This window comes from Dermacentor albipictus, chromosome 1 (genome assembly GCF_038994185.2).
Source record: "Dermacentor albipictus isolate Rhodes 1998 colony chromosome 1, USDA_Dalb.pri_finalv2, whole genome shotgun sequence".
NCBI lineage: Eukaryota > Metazoa > Arthropoda > Arachnida > Ixodida > Ixodidae > Dermacentor > Dermacentor albipictus.
This window is the reverse complement of record NC_091821.1, coordinates 83,645,840-83,657,357: the sequence shown is the minus strand read 5'-3', so window position 1 is coordinate 83,657,357 and position 11,518 is coordinate 83,645,840. Positions and strand designations below refer to the sequence as shown.

The 11,518-nt window shown below is 44.5% G+C and overlaps 1 long non-coding RNA gene across 2 annotated transcripts; it reads left to right on the top strand.

The window, feature by feature from the left end:
* The first annotated feature begins 4,730 nt into the window (after positions 1–4,730).
* LOC135907464 (uncharacterized) lies at positions 4,731–8,036 on the top strand. Of its 2 annotated transcripts, XR_010566005.2 has the most exons (4): positions 4,731–5,051; positions 6,105–6,252; positions 6,355–6,570; positions 7,082–8,036. It is a non-coding gene; the product is annotated as an uncharacterized lncRNA (long non-coding RNA). The 2 variants fall into 2 exon arrangements; XR_010566004.2 differs by having other exon boundaries at positions 4,732–5,051; positions 6,355–8,036.
* Positions 8,037–11,518: the final 3,482 nt, after the last annotated feature.

Sequence of the window (11,518 nt, the reverse complement as noted above, 5' to 3'; positions counted from 1 at the left end):
GTAACCTGTGTGGATCACGAGCGTGCACGTGCGAACATGACTATAGCAGTATTCCTAGACATCAAGAGGGCATTTGACACTGTTAGTCACGTTCATGTTTTGCTAAGCATGTTGGAACTTGGTCTGTCTGGCAGGTCCTTGCGATGGATTTATGAATTTCTATCAAGTCGCAAAATATTTGTTCAGACGGGTGAAGGAAAGAGTGCTGAACATGTTGTCAAACAGGGAGTACCACAGGGAAGCGTACTCAGCCCCTTCCTTTTTAACTGCGTCATGGCTGATCTAACAAGAAGGCTGCCATCATAGTTAAAATTTTCACTGTATGCAGATGATGTGTGTATTTGGACATCTGGGTCTAACACTCAACTACTTCAAATGGCATTGCAAGACGGCATAAATATAATCAACAAATTTTTGAGAGAGAGAGGAATGGTACTATCACACGCAAAGACAGCTGTATTACCCTTCACTCGAAGGCAGTTAAAAAATTTCACTCTTAATCTGGAAGAACACCCTCTAACGATTGTCACACAGCATCGATTTCTTGGCATAATACTTGATAGGCAGCTATCCTGGGCACCCCACTTAAAAAAACTCGAAAACGAGGTCAATGCCATAGTGACTGTACTTCGCAGACTTGCAGGCACATCATGGGGCGGATCAGTATCGTCCATGCTGACTGTTTACAATGCATTAATACGACAAAAAATTGCATATTCCGCGCCCATCTTACACGGACTTTCCCACACGTCAGAAGAGAGACTTCAAAGACTTTTAGCTAGAGGACTACGCCTGTGTCTAGGAGTTCCACGAGCGACTTCTAGTTCTCTTGTAATAGCTGAGGCTCGCCAATCACCATTTCCAGTTATGCGAACAACAGAAACATGCCGGCATTATTTCCGTCTTCAAACCCAGCATAAAAACCACCCATTGGCTTTAGACATAATGAATCGAGATAGAAGTTATGTTCATATAGAAATTCAAGAAAATCTTCACATATTGCCAGAAAATGAATTTCGGAACTCAGACATCGAATATCCTCCATGGCTGCTTGCAGTTCCTAAAATCGAATTGTCAGTAGATGGGATATTCAGCAAAAGAGAAATGTTCATTCGAGCTGCTCAGCAACTAGCGCTGTACCAGATATATATGCGGTATTCAGGATACACACACGTCTATACAGATGGCTTCAGTACAGCAACCTTTTCAACTTCATTATTCATTATACCGCACCTCAACAAACAAGAATCATTTAAGTTATCTCGTGCGACTTCGTCTACAACGGCTGAACTGTTCGCAATCCTATGTGCGATAAAATTTATATTGTCAGTAAGAGAGTCGCAAAAATGGGTAATTTTTAGCGATTCACAGGCGGCTCTAACATCACTCTGCAACACAAAGGGGAAAACATTCAGTGACAGTATAATATATGAAACACTTAAAAACCTCCCAAAGGCAAGCGAAGCGAAACATGCAATATCATTGCAGTGGATACCAGGGCATTGCGACATTCCTGGCAACACAGCAGCCGATGCAGCAGCACGACAAGCGCACCTAAAAGATGATACGGCTCCACTCCCAATATCAAAGGATGAATTACGCTGCATTATAAGGAAAACGTCTCTCAAATTTTCTAGAAACACTTGGTTTGACCAGAATTCTAAGAGCTCGGACTTATACCATATTGATCCATTTATTGAATTCAAATTTTCATTGTCATCAGATAGAACTATGGAAACCCTTATTCATTGATTAAGGCTAGGCACTGCTTACACAAAGCATTTCTTACACAGAATTGGCCGTGCGGAAACCCCCGAATGTGATTGTGGATTTATAGACGAAGATATATATCACCTCCTTCTAGATTTCCCACATCACGACACACCAAGAAGCCGAATTAAATCAGCGCTAATTAAATTAGACCGCAGACCTTTCAGTTTAAGGAAACTTTTGGGCCCTTGGCCAACAACGGCCTTGCAGAAGAGTGCTTTAAAAGCACTAAAGACTTTTCTTGAAGACAGCGGCATTGCTGGACGTTATTAGCGCTTTCATTGTTCCCTTCATTTCATTGTCACTGTATATATCCATCTGTTTGTGAATTATGTTATGTTGACTGTTCTGTTGAGACTGTATGTGAGAATGCATTTACACGATATATGTACCACCCGCTGACTAGACAATGTGTTATTAGGCGACAATATCTTTTGTACTTTTGAGACTTTCATCTATATATGTGTGGAGACATTTACATTGTATATTGTATGTACCATGTATTCCTTACGTCATAGTCTTCCCGTGGAAACGTTGCGTGATAACTCCTGGTGCTTGTGTGAAAAGACTATGTGATATGTAACCTTGAACGCTGTACGATGTATGATGGAACCACTCAAGAGATGAGGAGTAGCCGGCGCCTTAAATTGTGCGCCAACATCTCCTTATTTCATATCAATAAAAAAAAAGCCTGCAAAAAGCTCCTGCTTCACACCTCGCATCAGATGTAGAAGCTTCTTGTCCTCGTTCATGCTCGGATCGGCCCGGCGGAAAAAGCGGGACATATCTGCACGAGACATTCCCACGCTTTCGTTTTTTCGGTGGCTTCTTGCTTGCAAAGCGGCTTCAGTGCTTTCCCTGCGGTCTGTGCTCGAATACGTGGCCAACAGCTCCCGTCGAAAGTCATCCCCCGACCGTAGGGCAGCTTCATGGTTTTCAAACCACGTTCGTGCGCAATCTTGCAACGCGAAGTAAACGTTGCGGAGCTTCCAGCTTTCGTCCCATCTATTGTATTCCGCGACGTGCTCAAAGTCTTCTAACCAGTCCTCTGCGTCTACGAAGGTGTCGCCGTGGAACCGCTCGGGCGTCCGCCTCTGATCAACGACGATGCGGGTTGAGGCGGTCTGGGATGTCATTTCGGTAATGTCTGCTGCTGCTACTCTAGTTGGCTCCGGCAAAAGAGGAAACTCAGGCGGCTCACCGCGTAGGCGACGGCTCGTGCGCTGGTGGACAGGCGTGAGCTCGTTGAGTCTGAAATGGCGTGGCTCCGGGCTGCTTTCTCCAACTCTAATGTGGCTGGAAATCATTACCCTACACCTCCACCAGAATTGTAACGAAGAGTTCAAAGAGTTCAGAAACAACTATTTATTGTGGGCTAACTTGTGCCACGGGAGTACATAAAAAAACGACTGCCGCGTTCCGAACAGGAGATAGGAATCCCTTCTTCTCTTTCTATCTCGAGCGTCGCTTCACCTCTTCTTCTTCTTCTTGTATATCGCCGACAACGGTTACCTACGATGCGAGTGCGTGCGGCGAATGCACGTGCCATTGTGTCTTCGTCTTTTTCACCAATACGCCGTTGTCCTCTTGGAGGACGCATGAACCTGCGCGCGTTGTTTAAAGATGGTTTCTTCCTTGCATCGATATGTAAATAATGTAATAGCTCCTTGCCTTACCCACATTTTCAATATATGTTTGTCGACTGAAACTTTCCTACGCCCCATGCAGACAGCAACGGTCACAGTTATATTTAAGAAAGGTAATAGAAACTTGTTTTCGAATAAATTCTCCAATAATGTTGTATTCTTGCTATTATTGTTGTACGTAATCTAAACAGAGTACTCAGGCACCCTCTAATGAAATGCTTCCAATTTGTGCCTGATTACGCCCGCCATTGTGAGGCTAGCAATATTTCTAGGAATATATTGCTAGCCATTCCTCTAGCATGATCGCCGCCAGTGGCTTCACGCGCTCGCGTAGGCGGCGGCTGGGACTGGCACTCGAGAAGTTTAAGTATATAACTTCCTTGCGTGAAAACGACAGCATGTTTGCTAATATTTTGTTGGCTTGCATATGTTCGGCACGAGGCCCAAGGTATTCTATAGCGCGTTCTTATGTTTGCGTTCACGTCTCTTTCTTTAAGGGACGCGCATCGTAACATGCTGCAATGGTGCTTGCGTTAAGCGTATATAAGGCCAGAAACGCTGTTTTAAAATGTATGTTCTCTAACTTGTGCAGTAAACTGATCTTTTAGTATTTCCGCTGTAACAAGAGTTACGAGTATGGCAACCGTAACCGCAAGCGTCAAGGTATAGTCGTAACTTGTCGCTATAGTGCAGTTGTAATCCACAGGCCCTGCCACTAAGGAATACACGGCATGGTATGGCCGATGAATAAGTAATTGCCAAAATTGGTTTTCAGGAAACGTTTATTACCAAGAACGGCTGGTGCTTATACTACAGCAAAGGACGGATGCTGGGCGGCGACTCCAATCACTTACTCGCCACATCACACATCTACACTGCAATGCAATCGGTCTCACAATCTCTCGCTTATATTCTCTCGACACTAAACTGTGGCTTCGCCTGCCACCCGGACTCTAGCTTTTCCTCTCTTTGTCCCGCGCTCTTTTCCCAATGTGCTGAGACGGGCTTCCACCAATGTTTGCTCCTCCTTTTTCTCCGATAAATGATGTCATTCATTCACTCATTATTAACTTGCTGCAGAAAAAAGCGTGTCTTCATTTCCATAACCCCCCCTGTCTATCACTTGGACTCTGCCATCGCAAAACAATGTTGCTGTGTTACAAATGACTGGGCGTCACATATAAAATTTTCTAGGAATGGCAAGCAGCGTGGCGTGCAATTTTGGTGGGTGACGAGACAGTATAAAGCACCTTCTCTGCCACTTCCACACTCAGCGCTCTGCTCCGTGAGCTACTATTCGCAACTCCAGCAATTCATGCGACACCTAGCGGCAGTAGGGAGAAACGAAATACAGAGGTCCAGTCGCCGTGTGTGCCGTGGAGGCTGCTGTCGCGGACGGAAGAATGAAGCTGCTAGCAAAGAAAAAGCGAACGGCCAAGCAGTTCTGCTGTGTTCCTCGGTGCGTGCCAGCGAGATGGAAGGACCGCGATATTTCCGTTCACGCACTTCCCTCCGAGTGGAAAGGCTGAAGCCGCAGAACCAGGTGGATCGCTAACCTCCGCATCGGCAAGGCTGTGACGCTTACAGTGACTGTTTGCTCACGGCATTTTGCACGGGATAATTTCTCCTTACCAGGTGAGACACTATTGTGAACTCGACCCTAATGCATGACCATTGTGCGTGGCCATTATACATGTCACTGTGTCACCTTATGTAAACACGTTTCGCATTGCGGGCACTGGCGATTGGGATATGCATTATTTGCTGCATATGTTAGCCGCAACGCGAAATTCGAGCACAGGTTCGAGACCTGTCACAGCGGTTTCTCCGAGGAACGTCTCTTCTGCACTCGTTAACCACATTGGCTGTAATTAGAGCTCATGTTCGACGCTTCACAGCGGTTTCTGCGAGCAACGTCACCTCTGCGCTCGTTGGCTACACCCGGCTGTAACTCGGGAGGCTTTTGATGCCCAGCACGTCTCGCGCAACTTATACGGGCGTCGGAGATTCAAATGTTTACGAATGATGTACTAGCAAGTTCGGGAAGTGTTGAGTGTAAACGTGCCACGTATGTGGCATGCTAAAGCGGAATAAATATCATGCGTGGTGCGGATGAACTTGCAGCACAGGCGCACTGCACGCGGGCACTTCCCAGCGCGACTGATTACGAATTTGCCACTTGCACTTGAGAATCTCTGACGTGCTCAAGAGTGGCCATATGACACTGGTATTTCGCACCGACGGCGAGCCTATCGCGTTCATTGCAGAAGTTTGCCACTTACGCGACAGCCACATGTCAATTTTACACGCGTTTGCTAGTTTCGAGGAAAATTTACGGCGTCCGCCGTCTACTGACGTGTCGCATATGTATGTGCAGTATTAGTACCTAAGCTAGCTTTATCTGTGTTATTAAATCATCCCCAACTCAGTGGCATAACTACTCCGGTCATGTGGTGGTGTTTGCACCTGTGTACTTTGTGTTATGAGCAGCTTTCAACTACGTTTTGCAGATGCTACATTCGGTGTACATCGTTGCATAGCCTTGCACACTCAAACCGTGCTTCATTTCCTTGCAAATGCTTTTTTATAAATATTGTGGCTTTGTTTCTGAGGTAAAAAGAAAAAAAATTCTGGGTGCAGCCCATATTGAGGCACAACAAAGCATAAACAATTCATTTATTTTTTCAGATGTAGCATGTCAAAGACAGCGGCTGAAAAAAATGCAATACCAACTGAAAACCTGCCAAGGACGTCATGTTATGATGAGAACAAGGATGCTCATATGAAAGAGCTTTCACTGGCAAGACTTCGCCGACGTGTGTATCGGTCAGCCAGAGTAAGTTAATTTGACTACATGGTGCAGCACTTATATGCTTATGGTACATACACCATGTCTACAAGCATGCAATAGATGTCAACACCTTTTAATGCATTACAGAATGAATCAAGCAAAGAAACTGTTGCCTCCCCATTAGAAGCAAAGGTGTTGCCCCATGCACCTGTCAGCACGACCACCATGGTAAATTGGCTGCCTGCAACTTGTGCACACATTGCTTCACCACTAATTCCTTGGGATTAAACTCTGACATTGCAGGACGATCTCCCATCCCCTGACCGCAACAGCATGGACCAAATAAGTGACAAAGGAAATATGGTAATTTCTTTTTGTATATGTATGTGTTGTGGTAGCTGTCTTTACCTAGACGGTGGCATGCTTTCTGGATTTACATCGTAAAAGCATTGTAGCACGTGGTGTGTGATGGGTGCACATTAATTGCAACTTGTGCACACATTGCTTAACCACTGGTTTCTTGAACTGAACTCTATCTGACATTGCAGGACGATTTCCCATCCCCTAACAGCATTGACCAAAGCCTTGCAAACACCATAAGGGACAAGGACATAGCAAATATGGCAATTTATTTTTTCTATATATTTGTGATGTGGTAGCTGTCTTTACCTAGCCGGCAGCATGTTTTCTGGATTAATTCGTGAAAGGATTGTGGTGTGTGATGGGTGCAAATTAACTGATGCAAAAAGCTTGGCTTTCCTACTTCCAACATTGAATTTAATACACTGACGTGCATTATTGGAATGACAAAAAGAAGCTGCATTTCGCGTCAGATATGTCAGACATTACAACTCTTGCTTTTGTTTTGTGACAGGAATGTGCTTGCCAACCTGGCCTCCAGACATTAATGGCAGAGTACTCAAGAGAAGAAAAAGACGTGGCAAATTTCCTACTAGAAATGGCTTCACGGACAAGGCTTACAGAAAGCAAGGCTGCCCAAGTGACATCGGGTACTTTTCCACAGAAGTTTGTGAACACGATAAATAGTAGCGACGTAAATACATTCACAGGCCTGCCATCATTCGATGTTCTGAATGCTCGTGTGACGTGCTACACAAAAATTCATCCACTTTCAGGACGGCACCAGTTATGTGTAAAAACAGTTGCATTGACATTGGTGAAATTGAAGCATATTTCCACTGCATTCTTGAGTCACCTTTTTAACTGTTCTCTAACTACATGTAGCAACATAATTGCAGAGACTGCTCAGTTGATGTGTGAAATTTTAAAAGTAACTGTGGCTGTGCCACCAAAAGATGAATTCCAGTGGCGCGTTTGCATATTCGGCATTAGGTGATTCACCTGAAGTCGTGCCATGGCTGGCGATATTGCAAGTAGCCTGTATTGCATAGAGGCATTTGTGCGTGTGACCTTGGCTCCATCAAAGCGTGGCGGCCTTGAGAGTAAGTGCAGTCTTCTGTTTGGAAATCCAGCATTTTTTATGCCACTCAGCCACTTCATACTTTTCAGACACGGTCGTTGCCATGTGATCTACATGCTGCACTTGTTTGCATTGGCCAAACCTGCAGACTTCAACTTCAACACACTTTTTGTAAATTAGCAATGCACATTCTTTTGCAACTTGTATTCTTCATTGAAGTGCTGATTTACACTACGCATTCTGATGCAAGTTTTCATCTTATGGTATTCCGAGATATTTGCAGTTCACTTATGATCTGTGTGCATAGAGTTGTGGTTATTCTTCAATGGCGGTTTGTTGTCCCTTTCCTTACTTGTATTTTTTCACAAAATAAACCACATGCACTCAATATTTTGTTCACTGTACTTGCCTCATACGTTTTACTCAAGCCCATTTTTGTTGCACTTTTTAGCATATGAGGGTATATCTGGCCAAACAGAACATGAGAAGTAACATGGAACAGTGTCAAACCTGCATACGATGAGTATTTAAAAAGTTTGGCCACCAGAGTTGAGTACTCTGAAAGAATGGTTTGATTCAAATGACCCCAGCTGGTATATGTACCATAATTTATGCTTCTTCCCAGTTTGTTGAATACAGTGCAAATGGCTGTCCTGGGAAGCATAACTAAACCACTGGTAATACAACATGGGGAGACACTTGTGCAGACTTAACATCAGTGAATGATAATTATTGACCTCCAGAGAGCATATAGAGCTGTCCTTACTATCAACATATCAATAAATGGAAAGTAAGTGACATAAAAGTTTAACATGCACTTAAAGCACTTAACAAACACTTAAAGGGGCACTGAAACGCTTCCGACTGATCATAGTTACCTCACTACAAAAGGACACCGCCTGCTGCAAAAATTTTTCGAATCATTGAACTGTAAGCGGAATTAGTAGTTATTGCACTGATGCATTGCTTTCTCCTTTCGCCTCAGCTAGTGTGCTGGAAGCTACACGGTGCATGGCAAGGTAGCAAGGTCCTGGTCAAGTTTTTTTTTTTTACACATTGCTACTTGTGGTTCAGGCATGTGTGGCACTCTCTAAACGCGAGATGGACGCCTGGAGCTACATCACTTACAGAGACCAATAAATACACACGGCTGTCTGATCGTCCTGCGAACAGAGCTTGTGGTGGTCGTGGTATGTATATCATGCGGCATGCCAGTTTCAGGGCCCCTTTAAGAAGGGCACTAACAAAGACAACAAAAGTTGGTTTCATGAGTTCTGCCTGAGTCGCCACTGATATAACGCAGTTGCTCGAGCACAAATTGTGAAACAATAGCGTATGAGCCATAGGAAACGAACAGTCATGTCGGCAAAAAAAAAAGAAAAAAAGCAGGATATGTATTGTGATAGGTAACCCCAAGCGCCACAGCACAAGGTGAAGCTAAGTTGCAGTTCGGCACATAATAGGATCTCTTCTGCTTACAACGGTGCACGCACATGAACATTCCGCTTTACTACGATCTTTGCACTATGAACAGCATTGAAACGCAATGTAGAGACGAAACGTTAAAGGGACTGACAACTACACCAAATGTTCCAGGATAAGGTGCCAGGAGAAACAGCCGAGATGTGCTTGCACTTTTGCGACAATCCAGCAGTGCACGAACACTTTGCCTCCACGATCGACGGGTCCCGGAATGCGTCGGCGATTCTCACCACAATCTCGTGCGGGTCCGCTGTCACGCCGGAGGTTTGCACACACGCGCGACCACTTCTACTTAATTACTCTTTGTACCACTGGTGCCGACTAAAATGAGGTGCTCGACGTCCACTACCCGTTCTCCCCCCACAAAACAGCGCGAATTAACATCGCAGTGCAACAAACTTAATGTTTTCACCAAGGAAAGCGTACGCGGGGACCTCCGTAAAGCCGCCATACTGCACAGTGTAGCCAGACCGGGTCAGGCTCCGCAGCGCCCCCTAATGTTGATTTGAGTTGCCAATAAGCCGCTAGGACGAAGTACGAAATGATAGAAACCAAGCTGGACTGGTCGCGGGCTGCTCTTTTCGGATTCGTAATGCGGTGATTTAAAATATACGTTTCTCATCTAAGCCTGAATGGCAGCGACATAGGCGAGGTGAGTTACAGTAGCTTGTGGATTTGGACTAGCGACGCTCCTCACGCAGTGCTTTTGTCTTCTGCGTGTTTGCGAACGGGACTGAAAGGCAGGAGGGTAACACGCCTTTCTGAAATGAAACATTCGGAATAACACTTTGTTTGACGGTTGGACATATGTCAAGGGCCCACGATACGAACCACCTTCAAGTCGGTATCAGATTGCAAAGGGGGAACTCAGATGAAACATTGTCAAGCGGATAGGCTTTTAATTATCATAAGGATATCTTTATTGAAATTCCTTACCATGAGGTGAAAGCCGACTAATAAGCATTTAAATTTTCTGTATTGTTAAGACATCGTGTTAATACAAAGTTGCTGTCTTTTACAACCTCCTAAATTACGAAAGTAAGTTATGAAAAATAAATTGTGGTAAATGTGTGAACGCACGCGCCCAACAAAAGTCCTAGTCCATTTCCCAGTATTCACTCAATGAAGATGTAACACGTCGATACTGTCAAGTTGTAGTGATATCGAGAACAAGGCAGTTCCAAAAGAGTGAGTCACGAATATAACTCAATATAAGGTGAGCTTGCGCTGGAAAAGAAAATAACACTCAAAGCACAACGATGGCTGCGTGCAAAGTAGTGCTTCCTCTGAATCTGATCTAGAGATCAAGGCATCGGTTGATCAGATTGTCAGCGAAATCTCGGGTCCTCAAATGCGATGGCGAGTGTACGCCAATATTCGCTTCACGCGCGCAATCTGATAAGGTAACGCTCTTTCGCTATTGAATCTGTGACAACATACTGGATATTCGAAACACGTGAAGGCGCGTCTTGATCTAACCGATAACTTTGGAGCAGTGGTTCGACGCTAAAGAAAGTTCCCCCCCCCGCCCCAATTAAAAACAGGGTACAGTTGCTTTGAATATTAGCTGAAACATAGTGCTCGTGGTAAAAAGGGCTCCCAAGACTACACGGCGGTGCCGACACACCAAAAATTCAAGCGCTGAACACTTTCCAATTAATGGTATGTATCAAACCAGAATTTCTTGGTTCCATGTAGCCCTATAGTCCAGGGGCCAGTTCCACCACGGGTACTGTGTCGGGGCTCATATTTTATGTCTGCATTAATTGCCACAAAGTCACAGTATATTTTCTTTAGATATTAACATTAGACAGCCAAAATATATGCAGGGAAACTCTCATTTGAATATTTCAGTACCTTTAGTTCTAATGTACATGTCCGCGCTGATCCGTATGTTACAAAGTACTGAATATGTCTCCAATGCTTTCCCCCAGGTAACTGTTCCTCTTGCTGACGATGCCAGGAAACCGGGCCTGATGCCATCAACGCTCAGAAATCTAATCGTGAGCGCGCACAATCTTCTCGCACACCTTGTCTGATATACCGTAGCGAAGAGGTGCTCCCTGTATAATGTAGGAGAATCGGTTATAAATGCAGAAGTGCACAGTTCGGCACATGCGCTTAAGGTCGAGAAGTTGATTTGCGCCAAGATAACATGTCCAAGCTGTCACACTTCCTCTATAAGAATCCTGCAGCACCATCCATATGCCGGCTGATTTTAACTGCACCAACGAAAACTATTAAACCAATACAAGTATTGGTGACATCATTTTATAATTCGAGTGTTCAGATTGGTAACCTCTGTATTCGGAGCCAGTTGAGAAGTTGTGTGCGTAATTAACAAAGCTACGTTAATTAGGTTTTCAACAATTGATCTTAGCTGGCGAA